General features: G+C 36.6%; 1 protein-coding gene across 1 annotated transcript in view; it reads left to right on the plus strand.

The window, feature by feature from the left end:
• Positions 1–1,118: 1,118 nt before the first annotated feature.
• Positions 1,119–13,349, plus strand: part of LOC134568528 (selenoprotein Pb-like) — a 30,743-nt gene continuing 18,512 nt past the window's right edge. Inside the window, exon 1 of the mRNA XM_063427165.1 lies at positions 1,119–1,201. The gene's annotated coding sequence lies outside the window, so the exon portion shown is untranslated. The remainder of the gene's footprint in view (positions 1,202–13,349) is intronic.

Here is a 13,349-nt window from a genome sequence, read left to right on the forward strand (position 1 = left end):
GTGTTTTGTTTTGCTGTGCATGCGCAGTACCTTTCCATTGCTTTTCTTATGGGAAAACATTGGATTGGCTGGGATCATCCAGATAGATGACCTCAGCCGTGGAGATCGAGCCAGCCAGAGGGAGTCTGGTGCAGCCAGGGAGTAAAGGTACGTTTAAAACCTTAAAGGACCACTATAGTGCCAGGAAAACAAACTTGTTTTCCTGGCACTATAGTGTTAATAGGTCCTCCCCCCACCTTCATGGCCCATTCCCGCTGGGCTCTAGGGAGAGGAAGGGGTTAAACACTCACCTTTCTCCAGCGCCGGACTTTCCTCCTCCTTCCGATGTCATCGGCTAAATGCGCATTCAATCGGTCCATAGGAAAGCATTTCTCAATGCCTTCCTATGGACGTTGGCATCTTCTCACTGTGAAAATCACAGTGAGAAGCGCGTAAGCGCCTCTAGCGGCTGTCAATGAGACAGCCACTAGGGGCTGGATTAACCCATATGTAAACATAGCAGTTTCTCTAAAACTGCTATGTTTACAGCAGGCAGGGTTAATCCTAGATGGACCTGGCACCCAGACCACTTCATTGAGCTGAAGTGGTCTGGGTGCCTATAGTGGTCCTTTAAGTTGATATAGACAGATTCCCTATCAGAGTGCATGCAGCTTCTAAATCTACCTTTTACCAAGTGTCGCTTGACCTGTTTTTATTTTTTGCATAACGTAATAAGAGATGGTGCGAGTCCTGCACACGTGAGCTTACAATCTACACGATGCTGTGTATAATTAAAGTTGGAGTACATCCTATTCAAATGAATTGCAGGAGAGAGAAGGCATTATATACAGGCACCCACATTCGGAACTCCCAAATTAAGAAACAAGGTATGGATACTGCGTACACACAACACCCTCTCCCCATCCCCCTTTATAAACTGGTCCTATCATTATACTGAGTATACCATAAAGCAATTGACTTAATGCATTCTAATACCAAACACCAATAATGAGATGAGTCGCTGCCTGGCAGGGTGTTTGTCCCCTGTCCTTGGATCGTCTTTCAGGGACGTTGACCCTGATAACTCATTGATAGGTGATGGAACCTCTCCCCCTCCACCGGGGAGGAGCCTGCGAGCCTTTAACACAGGAGTCACCAACAAACCTTTAAACTGGTCTGGTACTGCTGGCACTGGACGACTAGAGACCCCCGACTCTATCCTGTGAGTGGAGATTTGCGCTTAATAAACAGGATTGCTTTCGTGTTGCACGTGGGTAAATTTGAGTGTCAGTCTGAGATCAGGCTATGGATGAGTGGTTCTTCGATACTTATCACTATTCTTGCAGAGCCTTTATTAGCAGATACCGTCATTTATAGACACAGATGGGGCAACTTGCCAACGGCGCTAGACAAAGATCGATGTCCGTCGTAGTTCTCAGCAATTTAACTTAATCTGAGAACAACCCAATCAGATGCCTTCACTAATCTGTTGAACTTGATATTTTAGGTGTAGTTGTAAAATGGTTGTTTCTTTTTTGTGATATATAGAATCTTTACAATCAATGCCGCGCTTTTCATATACAAAAAGAGGTTCATACAGTTAACTTTGGGGGGACAGGGGGCTGAATTCAAACCAACAAACTAAAATATAAATGTATTAACTAAAGTTAAAGTGTTCATTTAAATATTGTTAGCTCTAATTTAACATTAACTTTATTTACTGAGTGTGGGTGTGAGAAGATTATTTTAATGTAATTGAGGATATTGTACATTTCCTTTGTGATAAACAGTAAAGGTTAGGCTGTGTGCTTTGTTGAGTTTATTGGAGCCCTGCACTATGACTGTGAGGTCTCTGGAGAAGGAACCGTTATAATGTGCGGTCAGACTCACTTCCCTTTCATAGAATTAAATAAAATAACATTGTATCTCTAGTAAAGCTATTTGGAATGAATTGTGTACCTAGACACCATTTCAATCTACACCCGCAAGATTTAGTCACATGTGATCATCACAATGAAACTCCGGTGGGTTCTTGGCCGGCAATTTGGGGGGCGGAGGGCACTCTTACAATCTTGCATGAGGATGATAGCTTTATATTGACCTAATTATTGTAAAATAAACTATATTTGTGTTTCGTAGTTTGTGTTTTGTAGGTTTATACTCTGCCATTGCCATAGCTGCCTGTTCTCTAATTGTGTAACTGCTGCACACTTCCAAATCATAGACCGATCCAAAGTTATATCTGTGCGACAAAAAAATGTATTGTACTCATTAACCCTATATTTATACGCGGCATTAATGTTACTCATTAACCCTATATTTATACGCGGCATTAATGTTACTCATTAACCCTATATTTATATGTGGCATTAATGTTACTCGTTAACCCTATATTTACACGCGTCACTCATTAATGTTACTCATTAACCCTATATTTATACGCGGCATTAATGTTACTCATTAACCCTATATTTATACGCGGCATTAATGTTACTCGTTAACCCTATATTTATACGCAGTATTAATGTTACTCATTAACCCTATATTTATACGCGGTATTAATGTTACTCATTAACCCTATATTTATATGTGGCATTAATGTTACTCATTAACCCTATATTTATACGCGGCATTAATGTTACTCATTAACCCTATATTTATACGCGGCATTAATGTTACTCGTTAACCCTATATTTATACGCAGTATTAATGTTACTCATTAACCCTATATTTATACGCGGCATTAATGTTACTCATTAACCCTATATTTATACGCGGCATTAATGTTACTCATTAACCCTATATTTATACGCGGCATTAATGTTACTCGTTAACCCTATATTTATACGCGGCATTAATGTTACTCGTTAACCCTATATTTATATGCGGTATTAATGTTACTCGTTAACCCTATATTTATACGCGGCATTAATGTTACTCGTTAACCCTATATTTATACGCGGCATTAATGTTACTCATTAACCCTATATTTATACGCGGTATTAATGTTACTCATTAACCCTATATTTATACGCGGCATTAATGTTACTCGTTAACCCTATATTTATACGCAGTATTAATGTTACTCATTAACCCTATATTTATACGTGGCATTAATGTTACTCATTAACCCTATATTTATATGTGGCATTAATGTTACTCATTAACCCTATATTTATACGCGGCATTAATGTTACTCATTAACCCTATATTTATACGCAGCATTAATGTTACTCATTAACCCTATATTTATATGTGGCATTAATGTTACTCGTTAACCCTATATTGATACGCGGCATTAATGTTACTCATTAACCCTATATTTATACGCGGCATTAATGTTACTCGTTAACCCTATATTTATACGCAGTATTAATGTTACTCATTAACCCTATATTTATACGCGGCATTAATGTTACTCATTAACCCTATATTTATACGCAGCATTAATGTTACTCATTAACCCTATATTTATACGCGGCATTAATGTTACTCATTAACCCTATATTTATACGCAGCATTAATGTTACTCGTTAACCCTATATTTATACGCGGCATTAATGTTACTCATTAACCCTATATTTATACGCGGCATTAATGTTACTCATTAACCCTATATTTATACGCGGCATTAATGTTACTCATTAACCCTATATTTATACGCGGCATTAATGTTACTCATTAACCCTATATTTATACGCGGCATTAATGTTACTCATTAACCCTATATTTATACGCAGCATTAATGTTACTCATTAACCCTATATTTATACGCGGCATTAATGTTACTCATTAACCCTATATTTATACGCGGCATTAATATTACTCGTTAACCCTATATTTATACGCGGCATTAATGTTACTCGTTAACCCTATATTTATACGCGGCATTAATGTTACTCGTTAACCCTATATTTATACGCAGCATTAATGTTACTCATTAACCCTATATTTATATGTGGCATTAATGTTACTCATTAACCCTATATTTATACGCGGCATTAATGTTACTCGTTAACCCTATATTTATACGCGGCATTAATGTTACTCATTAACCCTATATTTATACGCGGTATTAATGTTACTCGTTAACCCTATATTTATACGCGGTATTAATGTTACTCGTTAACCCTATATTTATACGCAGCATTAATGTTACTCATTAACCCTATATTTATATGTGGCATTAATGTTACTCATTAACCCTATATTTATACGCGGCATTAATGTTACTCGTTAACCCTATATTTATACGCGGCATTAATGTTACTCATTAACCCTATATTTATACGCGGCATTAATGTTACTCGTTAACCCTATATTTATACGTGGCATTAATGTTACTCATTAACCCTATATTTATACGCAGCATTAATGTTACTCATTAACCCTATATTTATACGCGGTATTAATGTTACTCATTAACCCTATATTTATACGCGGCATTAATGTTACTCATTAACCCTATATTTATACGCGGCATTAATGTTACTCATTAACCCTATATTTATACGTGGCATTAATGTTACTCATTAACCCTATATTTATACGCGGCATTAATGTTACTCATTAACCCTATATTTATACGTGTCATTAATGTTACTCATTAACCCTATATTTATATGCGGCATTAATGTTACTCATTAACCCTATATTTATACGCGGCATTAATGTTACTCATTAACCCTATATTTATACGCGGCATTAATGTTACTCATTAACCCTATATTTATACGTGGCATTAATGTTACTCATTAACCCTATATTTATACGCGGCATTAATGTTACTCGTTAACCCTATATTTATACGCGGCATTAATGTTACTCATTAACCCTATATTTATACGTGGCATTAATGTTACTCATTAACCCTATATTTATACGCGGCATTAATGTTACTCATTAACCCTATATTTATACGCGGCATTAATGTTACTCATTAACCCTATATTTATACGCGGCATTAATGTTACTCATTAACCCTATATTTATACGTGGCATTAATGTTACTCATTAACCCTATATTTATACGCGGCATTAATGTTACTCGTTAACCCTATATTTATACGCGGTATTAACCCTATATTTATAAGCGGCATTAATGTTACTCATTAACCCTATATTTATACGCGGTGTTAAGACACTCACCGCCTGGAGAGTGAAGCCGCCGTTTAGTCGATAATCCCCTTTCTCCAGAAATGCAATTCCAGTATAACCGATCATAAAACTCCCGAATGGAGCATACGAATGCGGTAACCCCCGATCAGCAATCCATCCGAAATCCTTCCACAGCTAGAAATAAACGAAAGCGCTGTCCCAATAGTCAATCCCTCCACAAACGAGACAAGGCTCCGTTTTGAAGGTCAAGCAGAATGTGTTTAATGGGGGCTACCTGCCCGGTATTTATGCAGGTCTCCAGCAGGTAGACACTCCCCTAGGGGACCTGGTGGAAGACTGGAAAATATATTAAACAGTAGCCAATCACAGTGGCTATAACACAAGCCCTTCCCATTTTACCCATAATACATCTTTTCCTATCCTGGAGATAATTAGGGAGAAACCTAATTAACTCCGAGGATAGGAACCATCGCCATTTTAAAACCAAACACAAAAAATGCAATAAAATACATAAAATCAGAAGTACCGAATATATAGTGTTCGTGCAACGTATCCCCAGATAGCCTGGATCTGAGGGCATATTCCTACCGAATAGCGCTCAGGTCCGATGTACACAGTCCAATCGCCATGGAGTCAAAGTCTCTCATAAGTCCTTCGGTATACGAATGACTCCATGGGACGGCTATCTGGGTAAGGTCATACGGATGAAAGAAACTCCCGAACGGAACAGGGTTCGTATGCCTCCAAGGGAATAGAAGGGGAGACGGCCATCTCCAGCGGTGTTCGGTAGATAAAGAGTCCGTTTTTAGATCCATGGGTTTTGCACCGAACACCGCTGATTTGCCTCGTGTCCAAAATGGCCGCCGCCTCGTGTTCGGCATACGAACGACGACCACCCGTACAAATGGAATGGAGAGGTGTTTGCGGTTAACCACAACGTTCTAATTTGTGGTCAAGGTGTTAATGAGCCGCACACTCCTCTCCTGGGTGGCCGATGTTCGGTAGTTTCAATCGGTACTTTAGAAAACGTACGAACAACAGCATACGGACAGGAAATCCACGAATCCAATGAAAACAGACGAACCAGCAATACAGGTCTATGCAGCAGGGTTCGTCACACGCGGTATTAATGTTACTCGTTAGCCCTATATTTATACGCGGCATTAATGTTACTTATTAACCCTATATTTATACGCGGCATTAATGTTACTTATTAACCCTATATTTATACGCGGCATTATTGTTACTCATTAACCCTATATTTATACGCAGCATTAATGTTACTCATTGACCCTATATTTATACGCGGCATTAATGTTACTCGTTAACCCTATATTGATACGCGGCATTAATGTTACTCATTAACCCTATATTTATACGCGGCATTAATGTTACTCATTAACCCTATATTTATACGCGGCATTAATGTTACTCGTTAACCCTATATTTATACGCGGTATTGATGTTACTCGTTAACCCTATATTTATACGCGGCATTAATGTTACTCGTTAACCCTATATTTATACGCGGCATTAATGTTACTCATTAACCCTATATTTATACGCGGCATTAATGTTACTCGTTAACCCTATATTTATACGCGGCATTAATGTTACTCATTAACCCTATATTTATACGCGGTATTAATGTTACTCATTAACCCTATATTTATACGCGGTATTAATGTTACTCATTAACCCTATATTTATACGCGGCATTAATGTTACTCATTAACCCTATATTTATACGCAGCATTAATGTTACTCATTAACCCTATATTTATACGCGGCATTAATGTTACTCATTAACCCTATATTTATACGCAGCATTAATGTTACTCATTAACCCTATATTTATACGCGGCATTAATGTTACTCATTAACCCTATATTTATACGCAGCATTAATGTAACTCATTAACCCTATATTTATACGTGGCATTAATGTTACTCATTAACCCTATATTTATACGCGGCATTAATGTTACTCATTAACCCTATATTTATACGCGGCATTAATGTTACTCATTAACCCTATATTTATACGCGGCATTAATATTACTCGTTAACCCTATATTTATACGCGGCATTAATGTTACTCATTAACCCTATATTTATACGCGGCATTAATATTACTCGTTAACCCTATATTTATACGTGGCCTTAATGTTACTCGTTAACCCTATATTTATACGCGGCATTAATGTTACTCGTTAACCCTATATTTATACGCGCCATTAATGTTACTCGTTAACCCTATATTTATACGCGGCATTAATGTTACTCGTTAACCCTATATTTATACGCGGCATTAATGTTACTCGTTAACCCTATATTTATACGCGGCATTAATGTTACTCGTTAACCCTATATTTATACGCGGCATTAATGTTACTCATTAACCCTATATTTATACGCGGTATTAATGTTACTCGTTAACCCTATATTTATATGCGGCATTAATGTTACTCGTTAACCCTATATTTATACGCGGCATTAATGTTACTCATTAACCCTATATTTATACGCGGCATTAATGTTACTCGTTAACCCTATATTTATACGCGGCATTAATGTTACTCGTTAACCCTATATTTATACGCGGCATTAATGTTACTCGTTAACCCTATATTTATACGCAGCATTAATGTTACTCATTAACCCTATATTTATATGTGGCATTAATGTTACTCATTAACCCTATATTTATACGCGGCATTAATGTTACTCGTTAACCCTATATTTATACGCGGCATTAATGTTACTCATTAACCCTATATTTATACGCGGTATTAATGTTACTCGTTAACCCTATATTTATACGCGGTATTAATGTTACTCGTTAACCCTATATTTATACGCAGCATTAATGTTACTCATTAACCCTATATTTATATGTGGCATTAATGTTACTCATTAACCCTATATTTATACGCGGCATTAATGTTACTCGTTAACCCTATATTTATACGCGGCATTAATGTTACTCATTAACCCTATATTTATACGCGGCATTAATGTTACTCGTTAACCCTATATTTATACGTGGCATTAATGTTACTCATTAACCCTATATTTATACGCAGCATTAATGTTACTCATTAACCCTATATTTATACGCGGTATTAATGTTACTCATTAACCCTATATTTATACGCGGCATTAATGTTACTCATTAACCCTATATTTATACGCGGCATTAATGTTACTCATTAACCCTATATTTATACGTGGCATTAATGTTACTCATTAACCCTATATTTATACGCGGCATTAATGTTACTCATTAACCCTATATTTATACGTGGCATTAATGTTACTCATTAACCCTATATTTATACGCAGCATTAATGTTACTCATTAACCCTATATTTATACGCGGTATTAATGTTACTCATTAACCCTATATTTATACGCGGCATTAATGTTACTCATTAACCCTATATTTATACGCGGCATTAATGTTACTCATTAACCCTATATTTATACGCGGCATTAATGTTACTCATTAACCCTATATTTATACGTGGCATTAATGTTACTCATTAACCCTATATTTATACGCGGCATTAATGTTACTCGTTAACCCTATATTTATACGCGGTATTAACCCTATATTTATAAGCGGCATTAATGTTACTCATTAACCCTATATTTATACGCGGTGTTAAGACACTCACCGCCTGGAGAGTGAAGCCGCCGTTTAGTCGATAATCCCCTTTCTCCAGAAATGCAATTCCAGTATAAACGATCATAAAACTCCCGAACGGAGCATACGAATGCGGTAACCCCCGATCAGCAATCCATCCGAAATCCTTCCACAGCTAGAAATAAACGAAAGCGCTGTCCCAATAGTCAATCCCTCCACAAACGAGACAAAGCTCCGTTTTGAAGGTCAAGCAGAATGTGTTTAATGGGGGCTACCTGCCCAGTATTTATGCAGGTCTCCACCAGGTAGACACTCCCCTAGGGGACCTGGTGGAAGACTGGAAAATATATTAAACAGTAGCCAATCACAGTGGCTATAACACAAGCCCTTCCCATTTTACCCATAATACATCTTTTCCTATCCTGGAGATAATTAGGGAGAAACCTAATTAACTCCGAGGATAGGAACCATCGCCATTTTAAAACCAAACACAAAAAATGCAATAAAATACATAAAATCAGAAGTACCGAATATATAGTGTTCGTGCAACGTATCCCCAGATAGCCTGGATCTGAGGGCATATTCCTACCGAATAGCGCTCAGGTCCGATGTACACAGTCCAATCGCCATGGAGTCAAAGTCTCTCATAAGTCCTTCGGTATACGAATGACTCCATGGGACGGCTATCTGGGTAAGGTCATACGGATGAAAGAAACTCCCGAACGGAACAGGGTTCGTATGCCTCCAAGGGAATAGAAGGGGAGACGGCCATCTCCAGCGGTGTTCGGTAGATAAAGAGTCCGTTTTTAGATCCATGGGTTTTGCACCGAACACCGCTGATTCGCCTCGTGTCCAAAATGGCCGCCGCCTCGTGTTCGGCATACGAACGACGACCACCCGTACGAATGGAATGGAGAGGTGTTTGCGGTTAACCACAACGTTCTAATTTGTGGTCAAGGTGTTAATGAGCCGCACACTCCTCTCCTGGGTGGCCGATGTTCGGTAGTTTCAATCGGTACTTTAGAAAACGTACGAACAACAGCATACGGACAGGAAATCCACGAATCCAATGAAAACAGACGAACCAGCAATACAGGTCTATGCAGCAGGGTTCGTCACACGCGGTATTAATGTTACTCGTTAGCCCTATATTTATACGCGGCATTAATGTTACTTATTAACCCTATATTTATACGCGGCATTAATGTTACTTATTAACCCTATATTTATACGCGGCATTATTGTTACTCATTAACCCTATATTTATACGCAGCATTAATGTTACTCATTGACCCTATATTTATACGCGGCATTAATGTTACTCGTTAACCCTATATTGATACGCGGCATTAATGTTACTCATTAACCCTATATTTATACGCGGCATTAATGTTACTCATTAACCCTATATTTATACGCGGCATTAATGTTACTCATTAACCCTATATTTATACGCGGCATTAATGTTACTCGTTAACCCTATATTTATACGCGGCATTAATGTTACTCATTAACCCTATATTTATACGCGGTATTAATGTTACTCATTAACCCTATATTTATACGCGGTATTAATGTTACTCATTAACCCTATATTTATACGCGGCATTAATGTTACTCATTAACCCTATATTTATACGCAGCATTAATGTTACTCATTAACCCTATATTTATACGCGGCATTAATGTTACTCATTAACCCTATATTTATACGCAGCATTAATGTTACTCATTAACCCTATATTTATACGCGGCATTAATGTTACTCATTAACCCTATATTTATACGCAGCATTAATGTTACTCATTAACCCTATATTTATACGTGGCATTAATGTTACTCATTAACCCTATATTTATACGCGGCATTAATGTTACTCATTAACCCTATATTTATACGCGGCATTAATGTTACTCATTAACCCTATATTTATACGCGGCATTAATATTACTCGTTAACCCTATATTTATACGCGGCATTAATGTTACTCATTAACCCTATATTTATACGCGGCATTAATATTACTCGTTAACCCTATATTTATACGTGGCCTTAATGTTACTCGTTAACCCTATATTTATACGCGGCATTAATGTTACTCGTTAACCCTATATTTATACGCGCCATTAATGTTACTCGTTAACCCTATATTTATACGCGGCATTAATGTTACTCGTTAACCCTATATTTATACGCGGCATTAATGTTACTCGTTAACCCTATATTTATACGCGGCATTAATGTTACTCGTTAACCCTATATTTATACGCGGCATTAATGTTACTCATTAACCCTATATTTATACGCGGTATTAATGTTACTCGTTAACCCTATATTTATACGCGGCATTAATGTTACTCGTTAACCCTATATTTATACGCGGCATTAATGTTACTCATTAACCCTATATTTATACGCGGCATTATTGTTACTCATTAACCCTATATTTATACGCAGCATTAATGTTACTCATTAACCCTATATTTATACGCGGCATTAATGTTACTCGTTAACCCTATATTGATACGCGGCATTAATGTTACTCATTAACCCTATATTTATACGCGGCATTAATGTTACTCATTAACCCTATATTTATACGCGGCATTAATGTTACTCGTTAACCCTATATTTATACGCGGTATTGATGTTACTCGTTAACCCTATATTTATACGCGGCATTAATGTTACTCGTTAACCCTATACTTATACGCGGCATTAATGTTACTCATTAACCCTATATTTATACGCGGCATTAATGTTACTCGTTAGCCCTATATTTATACGCGGCATTAATGTTACTCATTAACCCTATATTTATACGCGGTATTAATGTTACTCATTAACCCTATATTTATACGCGGTATTAATGTTACTCATTAACCCTATATTTATACGCGGCATTAATGTTACTCATTAACCCTATATTTATACGCAGCATTAATGTTACTCATTAACCCTATATTTATACGCGGCATTAATGTTACTCATTAACCCTATATTTATACGCTGTATTAATGTTACTCATTAACCCTATATTTATACGCGGCATTAATGTTACTCATTAACCCTATATTTATACGCAGCATTAATGTTACTCATTAACCCTATATTTATACGCGGCATTAATGTTACTCGTTAACCCTATATTTATACGAGGTATTAATGTTACTCGTTAACCCTATATTTATACGCGGCATTAATGTTACTCGTTAACCCTATATTTATACGCGGTATTAATGTTACTCATTAACCCTATATTTAGACGCGGCATTAATGTTACTCGTTAGCCCTATATTTATACGCGGCATTAATGTTACTCATTAACCCTATATTTATACGCGGCATTAATGTTACTCATTAACCCTATATTTATACGCGGCATTAATGTTACTCATTAACCCTATATTTATACGCTGCATTAATGTTACTCATTAACCCTATATTTATACGCGGCATTAATATTACTCGTTAACCCTATATTTATACGCGGCATTAATGTTACTCATTAACCCTATATTTATACGCGGCATTAATATTACTCGTTAACCCTATATTTATACGTGGCCTTAATGTTACTCGTTAACCCTATATTTATACGCGGCATTAATGTTACTCGTTAACCCTATATTTATACGCGGCATTAATGTTACTCGTTAACCCTATATTTATACGCGCCATTAATGTTACTCGTTAACCCTATATTTATACGCGGCATTAATGTTACTCATTAACCCTATATTTATACGCGGCATTAATGTTACTCGTTAACCCTATATTTATACGCGGCATTAATGTTACTCATTAACCCTATATTTATACGCGGTATTAATGTTACTCGTTAACCCTATATTTATACGCGGCATTAATGTTACTCGTTAACCCTATATTGATACGCGGCATTAATGTTACTCATTAACCCTATATTTATACGCGGTATTAATGTTACTCGTTAACCCTATATTTATACGCGGCATTAATGTTACTCGTTAACCCTATATTTATACGCGGCATTAATGTTACTCGTTAACCCTATATTTATACGCAGCATTAATGTTACTCGTTAACACTATATTTATACGCAGCATTAATGTTACTCGTTAACCCTATATTTATACGCGGCATTAATGTTACTCCTTAACCCTATATTTATACGCGGCATTAATGTTACTCGTTAACCCTATATTTGTACGCGCCATTAATGTTACTCCTTAACCCTATATTTATACGCGGTATTAATGTTACTCGTTAACCCTATATTTATACGCGGCATTAATGTTACTCGTTAACCCTATATTTATACGCGGCATTAATGTTACTCGTTAACCCTATATTTATACGCGGCATTAATGTTACTCATTAACCCTATATTTATACGCGGCATTAATGTTACTCATTAACCCTATATTTATACGCGGCATTAATGTTACTCATTAACCCTATATTTATACGCGGCATTAATGTTACTCGTTAACCCTATATTTATACGCGGCATTAATGTTACTCATTAACCCTATATTTATACGCGGCATTAATGTTACTCGTTAACCCTATTTTTTTTTTTTTTTTTAATTCTTTATTTTTGAGTGCATGAGGTTTACAAC

Source organism: Pelobates fuscus, chromosome 7 (assembly GCF_036172605.1).
Source record: "Pelobates fuscus isolate aPelFus1 chromosome 7, aPelFus1.pri, whole genome shotgun sequence".
Lineage (NCBI taxonomy): Eukaryota > Metazoa > Chordata > Amphibia > Anura > Pelobatidae > Pelobates > Pelobates fuscus.